This window comes from Copadichromis virginalis, linkage group LG15, assembly GCF_057382275.1.
Source record: "Copadichromis virginalis isolate Kocher_CV1m ecotype Utaka linkage group LG15, C_Virginalis_male_GT1.1, whole genome shotgun sequence".
Lineage (NCBI taxonomy): Eukaryota > Metazoa > Chordata > Actinopteri > Cichliformes > Cichlidae > Copadichromis > Copadichromis virginalis.
The window spans coordinates 36,520,914-36,534,749 of record NC_140632.1 but is presented as its reverse complement, the minus strand read 5'-3'; the positions used below and the strand labels follow the sequence as shown (position 1 = coordinate 36,534,749).

Here is a 13,836-nt window from a genome sequence, read left to right as displayed (position 1 = left end):
GTTGTTTAGGGTCACCACAGTGGTTCAAGAGAGAAAAATGAGAAGCCATGTTGTATTTCGTTTGACACCTGCAAGCAGACAGCTTAACATCGATTAAGTCTCAGACAGACGTGTGTTTGTGACACTGTTATGTGTTGGGAAGGAACACAATACTTTGTGTCTATTTTATGCTTCAGTATTTAAAAAACATTTTTTTGTGTAGGACTAAAAATTTACATGTCAGTGTAAATGTTTAGTCCTACACAGGCCACTGACTTTCTGTGATCTTTACTTTTGCCACTTGTCATTTCCTTGTTTTTCTTTCTTTCTTTTCTTAAAAGTGAAATCTTTTGAAATCTGTGGCATCTTTAGTGTAAGAACTGTTTTACAACCACAATTTCAGATCCAAATACATCAGAATCTAATACATTTATTTCAAACTCAATCTGTGAATACGATCAATCTTTTAATCGCCATTTGCAAATTTAATTCTACTGTTAACCATAATTTATTTTGAGATCTCTTCCCAATTTTCTAGTTGAGTTTTTAAATGTAGATAAAAATATTGGTTAATTTTCATTTCTGTGATCTCACCACAGGCTATAAGACAAAAAATACATGAACTGGTGATTTTAAATTGCCTTTAGATATGAATGTGAGTGTGAATAGCTGTCTGCCCTTCTATGTTGACCCTGCAATGGCCTGGCGATCTATCCAGCGTGCACCCCACCTTTCACCCTATCGTAGCTCCAGCTACCCTGCGATGCTAAAAATTACTAAAGAAACGATGGATGGAATAGATTTTCATAATATAACAATAATTTGCATATGGGAAGCCATGTTGGTTTTGGTTGGTTCATCCAGTCCGCTGGGTGTTTGCAGAGCAGTTGAGAGGATACAGGAAAGGAAGAGCAGCTTATCTGACAAGCCTCCAGTGCTGGGAAGAGGCATGACCCCTATAAACATCTAACAATGCTCTAAGAAATAAACAATCTACATTCTCTTCTTGGATATCAGATATTTGAATTTTGAAGCAAAATTAGATGTCACTACTTTTTATTGGAGAATAAAATTACACTTGCACGGGACAACCTTTTACTCTGAACAAATCAAAAATCCACCAGGTTTGGTTATGTGAAATGCAACAGCTGTCTTCCTTTCACACTGTGCGCTCACATCAATATAATTAAGAGATTAAAAAAATCAAAGAAAGAAAGGAAAATAAATGCTAGGATCAAATTCCTTCAGTCAGAAACAGGAACTGGCTATAGATAATGTTTCTAAGTGTCTCCATGACCAAACATTTTGCTGTAGTTAATGGTTAGGATCTCTGTATTTACTCTCCATTAAGTCCTAGTACACATAGCAACACGGAGACGTGAAAGCTGCCATAATTAACAAGTGACCTGCACATCACCCACTTCTGCCTGTCACTTAGAGGTAAGCAAACACACAGAAGAACATGCCACCAAAAATTATACCGTCACAGGGAGGCAAGTAAACATACACTGGACTGGTGCAGGACTTTATCATGGGAGAACAATGCCCATTCCCCTCAGCTTGGCTAACCCATAAAGCAGCTCTATCAGTATCTTTACTTGCTGAATTTTATGAGCCTCTGTGCTACAATTAAGCTTTATTAGCCATTATCCTTAAAGACCCAGCACAATAGTTTCCTTAATTGAATCGCGACACGCTGAGATGTAAACTCTGCAAACCTGACAGCAATCAGATAAGATCAGAAATGTTCACAGGAACAAAAAATGTGTAGTGCTTGTCCTGGCATTCATAATTATTTATACTAACTACATAGTTAAGCCAGAAATAGAAAATGCTTCCGGTGTAAATGCGCTCCCTGGATGTCGGTTTGCTTTAAATGTTTCTTTTTTTTATTTCAATAACGCATGCTCATCTGAAAAAAAATATTTTGCACAAGTCATAAAATGCAGAATATTTCCATACATAAAAAAGATGTTGCAAACATTTGATTTCATTGATTGGACTCACTCAGATTTTCTGCCTAATGTGTAAAATGTAAATTTAAATTGATTGCAGTGGACATCTTAATGTTATGCAAGGTGGAAGAGAGGGAGGTGTGTATTTCTTTGATGGCCTGTTAGGTGTTCTGTGTCATTAGCGTAGTGTTGAATGGCAAAGCAGCTCTGCAGAGGACTGGTCCATTGGGCATGGATCTGTGCATGTCTGTGTGAGTGTGTAATTGTGTTAATTGCAAAGGGTCATCCAGAGGGGATACTATGTGTCTGTTACAACTGACCGCTCCACAACCACAGACACCAGTCAAGAAGCTACAAGTATTTGTGTCTGTGTGTGTGTGAGAGTGCTACAGGGAGGTTGAGTAAGAGCAGTCCATCTCATCCACTTTTTCTTTTTCTCTGTCCAGACTGTTACAGCCAACCGCACACTGACCCCTGAGTCAACGTCAGTGTGTGTGTGTGTGTGTGTGTGTGTATGAATGTGTGTGTCTGTCTCAGGTAGAAGAATTTAAAAGAAAGTCAACAACCCACACAATATCCCAGGATTCACCTGGGTAAACATCAGTACGAACAGACACGAGCATTTATAGTCAGGTGTGTGTTTGTATGTGTAAATGCACCTCTGCCATGAATGACCGCACATTCATCTTGTGGCTAACACTGCCCTAATTACTGGTTCTTTGTTGCTTTTGTACTCAAATAATCAACCTTACATAGTATTTTTCAATGACTCTTTGCTTCTTTCCTATTGTATTATATATAGTGGCAACTTTGTGCAGTTTTCCCCTGTCTGTTGCCATTCTGCCTCAACCCACTCACCACTCCTTGACTTACTAAGGCACTTACTAGCTTACTGAAACCTTTGGGATTAAGGTGAAACACACGTTGCATGTCACTGACTGACAAGCAGAGAGATTATCTCATTAAACAGCAGTGATATCTAGCAGTGACTAAGAACAGCAATTTTTAAAACTGCATAAGTAACACATGATTCAACACATGCGTTTGGTGATTTAATAGGATATAATTTATTAGACTCTTAGGTTTCTGCTCATATTCATGTCAACACAGCCGGCAAGATGTTGTAGAAAAAGATATTTAAATCGCAGACTAATATTTTCTCATCTGGTAACTTAAGGCTGATTAAAATTATTTTGGATTTCTTGGATGTCAGATGTATAAGAAGCCACAGAAAAGGTTTGTTTCTCATGTCTTAATTTTCAGAATCTTAACTGGATTTCCTTGAATGAATATGTGATGGAAGTCATGATATTCATCATCAGCAGATGTTCTCCGATTTTCTTAGTTGTGTCCTGGATAGACATCCGCAGTTTAGAAAAAACGTAAAACTTAATCATGCATGATAGGAACTGTCTAAGGAGAACAATGCTATGAGCTGATGTTCCCTCGGCAGCTGTTTTTGGCACTTGTAGGCTCCTACGGGGCCTCAGCTTGGAATTTCACCTGATGATGCTAATAGTAGCAGCTGTAAACAAATGCAAATAGATAAGAAGCCACAAAGGTTTGATATACACTCATAAAGTTATTAGTTTATGTTTCTGTGACAGAATAAACACAGTATACTAACACACATACTATCAATGCTGTATTCGCTTTGCAGCAAAATAAACCGTTTGGCTTTGCTTTGTTTATTTAGTTTCAACCCAACCATGTGCCTGGTCTGTTGTTCCTCCGGTTGGCGCTAGAAAATAGAAGCCTATAGGAAGCAATGAACAATGACTGTTGCATGACCTGCTAATGGATCCAGCAGCCGCTGCGTTTTTTTTATCTGTGTGAATAAACGCATGTGTGTTAACAGAGCACTAGAGACAGACAAAAAAGGTGACAAGCACAACAGAGAGGATGAATGAGTTTATGTATGTGTTTTTGTAGGGTCAATACACAATAAATATGTGTATGTGCACTACTGAGAGTGCCAGGACAAAGATTACAACAGCTCTCGGGTCTCAGTATACATTGTTCATGCAGGAGGACGTAAGGCAAAACTGACTAAGGGTGCCTGGAATTTGTATTGTGAATGGCCACAGTTGCTAATATTAAACTAACTCTTATGTACAAATTAATCTGCCGTCTGTCTCACAATTGCAGCCCACATTAAAGAAATGAGTAAAAAGAAGTCGATGGTCAAGTTGGAGCTGTCTAAATGTGGATATGACAATTAAACATCTGTTTCTAAAGAAGAGCCTGGACAAGAACCAACAAGATGCCAGATTAACTATTATCTTGGACGTGTGGACGTATGTGACATATGTGTGTGTTTTGGGAGAAGTGGCTAGGTTGTATGAGTCACAGTTCCCACAGCATTCCTAGACATTCTCTGGACATAATGTTATGCTATCCCAGAGTAAACTGTATGTGTGTGTGTGTGTGTGTGTGTGTGTGTGTGTGTGTGTGTGTGTGTGTGTGTGTGTGTGTGTGTGTGCGCTCACTTTCTCACACTCTCCACTTGAATTCTTTTGAATCTTCCATATATAACATCGACAACCTCAACTGTCTTATTCCCTCCTGCACTTATCTGCTGTAGTCTGTTGTCAGCAATGTAAATGACGCGTGTCCCATGACAAAAGCATTTTCATCAACATAAACCCAATTACTTCGTGGCTAGCGTTCTCCAGTCATCCTCGGTTATGTGTAATAAGTGGGCTACAGTTTGTCTTCTGGATAACATTCAGTAAGTGAAACTAACACAGAATGACAGCATACCACCAGCTTCTCTCTCTTGGGGTTTAGAGCAGACTTTGAAGCCACAACACAAAGCTGACTGTACTATTGCTTGTGTTACTCTGTGACTATTACACTATATATGTCCCCTATCTGCTCAATAGTTACACATTAAAAAAATATGCAAATGATGTGTGTTCACTGCACAGTACTTTCTGATTATCACAATAGTGACTTAACTAATTACAGTTTCCTTTATTTAGCTACTGAAGGCAGGAGATGACTATAAGACAGCAATATTTTTTTTAAAATTATTAGATTATTAATTTGATTAAATAATTTATTTAATCTATTAACTCCAAGAAACTTACTTTATAAATTATTTAAGGTACCAGGATTATCAGGATTATCTATATAGCTTTTGGGAATTATTATTATAACATTCCAACCTTTACAAATTTTGTATGTATTAGATGTGCATAGTGGCTGATCTCAAAATGAATGACGACATTACGTCTGTGCTACATGTACATTTTTGACATTACGTGTACGTCACAGAAGAGTGATACAAATATGTTGAGATTATTAATTTGTTGACTAATATATTATTATTTATGAACAGCCATTTTTTCCATTTCACTATACACAGTGATGTACTGAAGGTTAAAAGAATAGCATGATAAATTAGCATCCAAGTCTGTGTTTTCATATATGAGCGGTATAAACAAGCGCCACAAGTGTAACGTAAAGAAGAGTGACAAAACAAATAGATAAATACAACATCTTTGTAAAGTGTTGTGTAACGATGGATAAACAGCATCCTTCCACAAGATTTTTGTCTTAATGCTGGTGGTGAAATGTAATGTCTAGTCTTGAATCTACTGTGATGGACAAAACATATGATTGAGATACATTTTGTTTTCACCACAGTGTAGATTTTCACTCACCTAGTGCTCAGATATACCCTCCAGCTCCCCTGCAACCTCAGCTGAATAAAGGCTTAGGAAACTGGATCCATGGATGGTTGCCATTTAGTCACCTTGTGTTGTATATGGAAGCGCTACAGAAGAGGATTAGGGCCACAGCGGGAAAAAAAGTGGGGATGTCTTTTTTGTTTTGAATTTTGACGTCCCCACCTTTTTCCTTTTACAGTGGCCATAATCCTCTTCGATAAAGTGTTTACTATAGTGCTTAAGTCAGTTTATTTATTGACTGACCTTCAAGAACAACCTGTACCAAATTTAATGGATTGTGATGTTTCAATAGTACACAAAACAGACACTTTGACTGTCCTTTATGTTAGGGATGATAGCAGGGCATTTAGCCATATACAGAACTTCCATCGCTGCTGCTCAACCTAACTTTATAAAGCTAAAGAGCAAAGTATGGCCAGTTTTCTTTTGCTGGCTGCAAGAGTGGGCACGTGGCTATTCATGAACTCAGAGGAACTGAGACCCAGTGGACTAAATTCTTATTTCCCATGTGAACACAATAGGAAAATGCCTATATGTTTGTGCAACCATTTACGGTAGGGTATGGCCAGCGTTACCACTAGTTTTGAATGTATGCCCACAGACCACAGCTATGTCTAAACGACCATTAGAAATTGTTGAAGCTCTAAGGCCAATTCAAAACCAATAAACGACTGGGTTTGGATTACTGTGTTTTCATGTCCTCCCTTGGTCTTTAGTGCAACCTAACATCAGTTGCCTATTTTGGTAGCATCTCAACACAGTGCATGTGTGAAAAATAAACTGCCATCACATTAAAAACATTATATATTGTGTAAGAAGAGCCAAGCTCCTTAGTCAGACCACTGGCTTTTTTTTTCAGCAGGAAAAAGACAAAAGTTTTTGGTTTTGAGCATTTAAACCTACAGGCTAATTTAAACAGGGTTAAAATCAGAAATATAGAGGCATTAATGAAGGATCTGTGATGCACTTTTTAGATGAAATTTGAAAGACATCCTGGAATCATGTGAATAACCTGTAACACTGCATCCCCTGTAGCAACGAGCATATTGATATGTATCTGTACTAATGCTGGTCTCTAGACAGGTTTATTGACACGGCAGCTTTTCTGTAGGGGAGAAATAATGCTGCCCATTCTTTATTCAACCATTGGAAGAGTCTTCCTCCTTTTAAGTGTCATTTAGAAATGAACCTTTCTATGATCTTTACATTTTTCTCATTCTGCTGTGAAAGAGTCAAAAATTCTTTCACAGTGTTTCATGTGTTTTTGTGGGACTTTGTGTTTGAGCACATAGATGCCAGTCGTGTCAGAAAATATTCTCTTTACTTTATATCTCTTATATTTTTTCTTTTTTGTGAAGCTATGAATAATTAAAACATCTTTGCATGTGTGTTGTGCACCTCATCTCACTTTTAAGTTCACTCAGCCTTTTGACATGGAGATAACCAAAGCCCTCGGACAATTATCAGCGTCCTTCGGCTTCAGGACGTCAGCAGAAATCTTGCAACATTGAAACATCTTTACACAAACATATGCGTGCACGCACACTCACACACACACACTCCTTTCTCCACTCAAAAGAGCCAGTCTTTGTTTGATCCCCTGTGAGGTTTATCTCCTAAGCCAAATGTCAACACTTGCTGTTGACACACTCTGTTTCCTCCATTGACTGCCTTCATCCAAAGAACTGGGGACCAGCAGGTAACAGCAGCTGACCTGGGGGCACAATAGAAAGTCAAAGGAGTACAAGACATACTGAGGAATTAGAGAATTAGACAATAAGAAACAGTGTAAGGGTATCATGCAAGAATGTAACAAACACATCATGAAATATATCTTTTTATTTTAAAAACTAAGCTTGTTGAAAAGAACTCCTTGGAGAGAAGCATATGGGGTGTTTTGATGTTTTCTTTACATCACACACTTTTCATTTCAGTATCACTGAGCATGTAATACCACTTCAATCATTAATCTGTACTTGTACTATTATAAGTTTAATAACTATTTTTATTTGATTTGTGATTTTTAGTGTAAGAGCAATAGAATTCACACAAGAACCACAATCAAAATGTAGTTGCTACTTTTTCTAGATGTTTGATACCAGATGCTTTAAATGGTTACTGAAAGCTGAGAGAGAGTCAGCAGTGTATGTTCCCATAGAGAGTGTCTAGAAAAAGGAGTAGAATTAATCTTCTCAGCATGACTTCAATGCTCCAAAACTGTCCACACGGAAGGCTTTACGGAAATGCACACCATAGAATAAATCAGTTAAGTTATGATACGGTATCATATCCAAACTGAACTGTAGAAGTGTTTCTCTCTTTTGGTTGGTGGATAAAACCCATCGTCTTCAATCCAAAAAAAGGAAAAAAGACTCACAACACCTCATATTTCACAAATCTTTAATAATCTCTCATTTTCTTTGTTTATTTCTTGCAACCTCTTATGCAGACAAGATTTGAGACTTGCTGGTGAATTAAAAGGAGCATCAAGTCAAGTCAAGTCAAGTCAACTTTATTTGTCAATTCTGCCACATGTACAGGACATACACAGAATAGAAATTGCGTTACTCTCAAACCCTAGTGATTAGAAAAATGCAAATAAAATAATTAAAAAATAAAAATTTAAATAAATTTAAATAAATACAATACAATTTTACGTATAACAAAAAAAAGCTATGCAATATACAATATACAATATTCAAGTAAGTAAGTAAGCATGTAGGAGATTAGGAGTCAAAGTTTTACCTTCAGGAATTAGACGAAGAGTAAATATCAACCTAAACTAAGCAGGATGGACACAACAGAATGATTCCCATCCTGATATAATAGGTGAATTCAATGAACTGAGGTTGGCACACCACACAAAAACTAATCAAGGCCACAAATGCAGTTATCCAACTACCTGTCTCAGGCAAAACATAAAGACCTGGGCAGCACCAGAACCTGATGTTATCCACCCATATTAAGTGAAGAAGGTTATAGCACTCCATGAATACCTCGCAGCACAAATAAGTGGTCTGCTAACAGCAGATTGGCTAATACAGGGCAGAACAATCCTGATCGTGAATGAGGATGTTTAGTGGCCTCTACACAACATGAAAGCTCAATCATGAAAGCATCATAGCAACCAGACTGAGAAAGTCCATGAGTCTAAATATGAGTACAGCTCAGAAAGACATTGGAAACAACACCAGAGGATGAAAACACCAGCCACTGCTTGATAGAGCAGTACACTAGGACTACAAGAAAGCCTACAACTCAGTGCGAGTAGAATTAAATGGTTATTTCCATTCTACCTTCTTATTATCCATTGTTGATCTGCACACAGCTGTTGTCACAAACGTCACACTCGCTTACGTCACTGTCATGACACATTCTCGCAAAAAAATCACGGTTTTAGTAACGCAGTAATTCAGCGTGCTTACGGGAAAGTAACAGTAATCTAATTACCGTTTTTGCAATAGTAATCCCTTACTTTACTTGTTACTTGAAAAAAGTAATCGGATTACAGTAAGGAATTACATGTAACGCGTTACTGCCCATCTCTCCATATGACCAGTATCTACAGCAAGAACACTGCGATGTGGACTCGGTGGCTGAATGGTAGATGGTGGCAAAAAGAGGGAAGGTGATCTGGACTGAAGAGGTGGAGTTGTCTGAAGGCAAAATAGTAGACATACATGGCAGTTACAAGGGTATCCCACAGGCCAACGGGAGCCATGAAGAAGATGCAAGAAGGTCAGCTACTGCCAAATACCTAAAGAAGGTAAGGCTGGTGCTCAGAGGGTAGCTTAATAGTGGGAATAAAATCCAGGCAAACAATACATATGTCCCACTGGTCATCAAATACCCAGCTGGAATAATACGCTGGCCACAGGTGGAGACAGCTACCACCAGTGTAAAGAAACAAAAACTCGTCCCAGTGCACAGTGATCTTTACCCAAAGTTGATACCTTGAGCCTCAACAAACAACAGAAAGAGGGAAGGCGAGGATTAGTGAGTGTCACAGCGACAATTCAGGATGAAACACGGAGCATCTGTGAATACTTCCTGAGATGGCAGCTGAAGAAAAACAGTGAGGAGAACGGCAGGAAACAGTTGTGGAAGACTAAGCACCTGCATGGGAAGTGGAGTTAGAGGAAGTACCTGACACTGAGAAAAACTGCAAGTGGCCACAAAAGGCTGACCTAAAGGACAGCACCAAGGCTTTGATTATTGCAGCGCAAGATTAAGCCCAAACTTCAGATCCATAAATGCAAAACTCTACCACAGCAAACAGAGCTTGAGCTGCAAAGTGTGCAAAGGTTCCCCGGAGTACTGTCCAGCACACTGTAGCAGAATGTGAGATGCAAGCTGGGACAGCATACAATGAGAGGCACAATCAAGCGGCTGGAATAGTGTACAGAAACATCTGTGCTGTCTGTGGATTAGAAGGACCCAAGTCCTGATGGTAAACAACCCCAAAGGTGGTTAAGAACAACAGGGCTGAGGTCCTGTGGGACTCCAGGTTCTTGATAGACAAGCAGCTGCTGGCAACCCAAACAGACATAGTGGTGGTTGACAAGGAGCACAAGATCACAGTTGTGATAGATGTGGCAATCCCAGCAGACAGCAACATCTGAAAGAAGGAGCACAGGAAAACAAAGTGGTCCCAGTGGTAATGGGAACATTAGGAGCCATAACCACCAAACTGATAGATTCCAGCAGATTCCAGGCACAACATCAGAGGTCTGTTTCCTGCAGACTGCCATCCTAAGAACAGCGCAAAAACCTCAAAGCTACTGACAGCTACTTCCATAAATCATTCTCTCGTGTTTTGTTTACCTCAGTGAAGTTCTGTTTGTGAGTTGTTGCTCTGTACTTTGAGTCCTGCTGTATTTTTAGAACAAATGACTGTTTACATTACATCTTCGATACAGAAAACAGTAGCAGGTAGGGGAGAGAGGTGTGTATGTGGGTGTCTGTGTCTGGCAGTGAGTGGTGGAGGGGGTGATTTCCTGCTTATGAATAGCAAATGTGTGTTGATTATAATTTAATGATGTTAGTGTGTGTTGCTGTACATTTCCAAGGCTATTGTTATTTGATCAGAACACTTGTACACGCAGGAATACACTCATTCATGAACACAACGCGCACACAAACATGCACTCCCTCATAAAACTCACACGCAAGCTGAGACCATACAAGGTGTCAGCCCTACAAATGAAAACACGCATGCAAAAAATATGACACACAAGTGAAAGACAGACTGCATGAAGTTTTAAATTCTTTGGCACTTTTAATTACCATGCATGCATGCAAAATATCATTTTTACAGCCTGCAGTGTTGCTGCTCAAATTGTCACTGTGTGTGCTTGTGTCTGTGCCAATCAGATAAATCCAAACTTGGAACCATAACATGGGAGGTGAATAGTCCAGAGTTTGATTTGTACTTTTGTACATCATTTAATGTGTCATTTTATAACCTCAGACTGTAAACTGTAAAGTCTCAGTGTCAATAAAGTACTACTACTTACGTATCTATCTATCTAATTAAGTTCACAGTTTCTGTGACTGTTATGATCGAACATTATTTTCTTCATGCTTCATCTTCAAAGTTTGGACCTACTCTTTTTCCTCCCTTACTTCCTTTGTGTCTCTACGTTTCTTATTAGCTTTCACCATCACTCACTGGCTGGGCCTCTCTCTCTCTCTCTCTCTCTCTCTCCCTCTAAATAAGTTAATCATTCCAGTAGAGCTATCTTGCCACAGGTCTTATCAGTCTCTGTGTCATTTTATAACCTACCCTGCTCCCCCCTCACCCTTCAGCCCCTACTTGTCCTCTCTTGCTTGTCAACCTCTGACTCCACCCACCACTGCCCTCAAGTAACACAGTTTCAGCCAATCCCAACTCAGTACTGAGTGTGTATTGCTGATTGGTGGACCCCCATCACCACCACCACCCAGGATCCTGACAAACCTAAGAACCTAAACCTGGCCACCAACTCACTGTCTAAAATTAAAAACAAAACAAATAAAAAGACCTGTTTGTGTTTGTCTGTGTGTGGATACAGAGATTACTTTGCAGGGTAACTACTTTCATTTCAAAGCTAAAGTTCTCAGTTTTATATTTTTTATATTTTTGTGTATTTGAATATATCACATCTCACTTGTTTTCCAAAGACGACTCCAGATCACTGTGTAAGGAAAACATTTCAGTTGGAAGTATAATAGAAACTTACTGTATGCCTGTGTTTATGTGTGTATGTGAGCACACATACTGTAGAGAACCTGTGAACACATGAAGTACAAGTGAACAGTGTACTGATGAAGTAGGAGCATCAGTCTGTTTACAGATTAACATTGCAGGTACAGAAAAACAAGTCCCCATAGCTTTTATTTTAGTGTGATGACTTCATTAAAGTTTATTGTAAAATTTAAGTTTGCGTTAGGATAATGATAACAACTACAAAAATACATTACATAGAGCATCCTCACAAAGACAGGACAACTCACTTATGAGAGCATTTTGGGAGAAACGGGCAATGCTCCAAAGAGGACCTGATCAGTACATATGAGCCTGTTTTGTGTGTGTGTGTGTGTGTGTGTGTGTGTGTGTGTGTGTGTGTGTGTGTGTGTATGCGGCGACACAGGTGATATATACATATATATATATATATATATACATATATATATAATGGCAAAATGGTTGTCTATAAATCACCCAGACTTTAGCTACTCAACTCTGTAAAAAAAAAAAGAAGACTACAACAGCTGTGGCTGCGCTCTGACTGTGTTTCTGGCTTTACTGTGAAATCTATTTAATTGAATTTCTAAGTATTTTACTTGGAAATTGTTGTTCCAAGTAAAATATGTTATTAGTTATATATTTATATATTAAAACAAGACGAATAATTGTCATCAGGGGGACCTCACCTTTCTGTGCTCCTTGCATTTTATGATAATGAGCAGGGGTTTTGCCCTATATTGCTATAAAAAATATTTTTCTTTCAGAGATGACAAAGTCTTAACATTACCATTAGCTGTGGGTACTGAAACGTGTGTGTGTGTGTGTGTGTGTGTGTGTGTGTGTGTGTGTGTGTGTGTGTGTGTGCCCTCTGTAACCCTTTTATGTTCGTCAGATTTGTCTGGTGATTTTCCGTGTCTCCCTCACTCATAAAAACACACCGCCGCCATTTCCACACAAACACTTTTGGCTTCATGAATGTTTTGAAGTGACGGTATTCTGCCATTCAATGATGTGGATCACTTTTATGTCAATTTTCCTCATGACTAAATTACCCACAGCAGTGATTAGGAAAGCCCCAAACAGATTTTGGAGTAGTATATACGCACCTGCGGGAAGTAAAGGTTTTGTGGCGATCCTTTATAACGGTGCTTTAAAACAATAACGTTTTCCGAGTTTAGTAACTCACTAAAAGACATGCGCAGACAACAGGAATCCAGATCGTTTCCTTAACGCGACAGAAAATAGTTTAGACTTCTACCTGATTCAAAAGTTGGATATTTCTCTGTGGTCTGCGAACTAAAATAAGTTACACAAGCTTTTTGTGATTGTGGTCGTGGGGCATTACGGGGATGCTGTAGTGTCATTCTTTTTTGCATGAATTTAATTTGAAAGGCAGTGACGTCAGATCACTAATTGATCCCCGCTCAGCCAATTACTGTTAATGATTCAGAAGCAAAGGTATAATTTATTGCATAAAGGGGGCGATTTGATTAGACAGTGAGGTCATTTCAAGCCTGAGGCCGGTGATGCTCGAGTTTTCCATGAAATTTATATGGCCTTATGGAGAATTTACAATGTCCTCACCTGTATTTTAAGATGGAGTGGTCACACACGCACACACGGGCGCAGACACACAGAGAGAAGAAAGAAAAGCAGAAGGAAAGAGTATAATTTTGTCACAATAGTTCATCTTTTAAAGTTTGTATATATATGAAAAAATTACTTAGCATATAGGAACGCTCGCTCTCACGCTCCCTGTGCGTGCGTGTGCTAAAGCGCTCTGATCCACATACCTTGCGCTTTGTATTTGCATTCCGTGCGCCCAGACGCAGTCGGTGATCTCACTACAGTTGCATCACTTCTCTTGATTTCCTTGTTCTCCCTCCGCTTTTAAAGTCCGTCATTAACGGGATTAAATAGATGAGATTTTGGAGAGATGGACCTGGAGAGTTTGAGGCGATGTTTCCCGGTCTTCTTT

The 13,836-nt window shown here is 39.0% G+C and overlaps 1 long non-coding RNA gene across 1 annotated transcript; it reads right to left on the bottom strand.

Annotated features, from left to right (window-relative positions):
• Positions 1-5,804: 5,804 nt before the first annotated feature.
• On the bottom strand, positions 5,805-13,820 carry LOC146692913 (uncharacterized). The gene is made up of 3 exons (XR_014915308.1): positions 13,652-13,820; positions 11,851-11,899; positions 5,805-7,343 (listed from the first exon to the last, which is right to left on the bottom strand). It is a non-coding gene; the product is annotated as an uncharacterized LOC146692913 (long non-coding RNA).
• Positions 13,821-13,836: the final 16 nt, after the last annotated feature.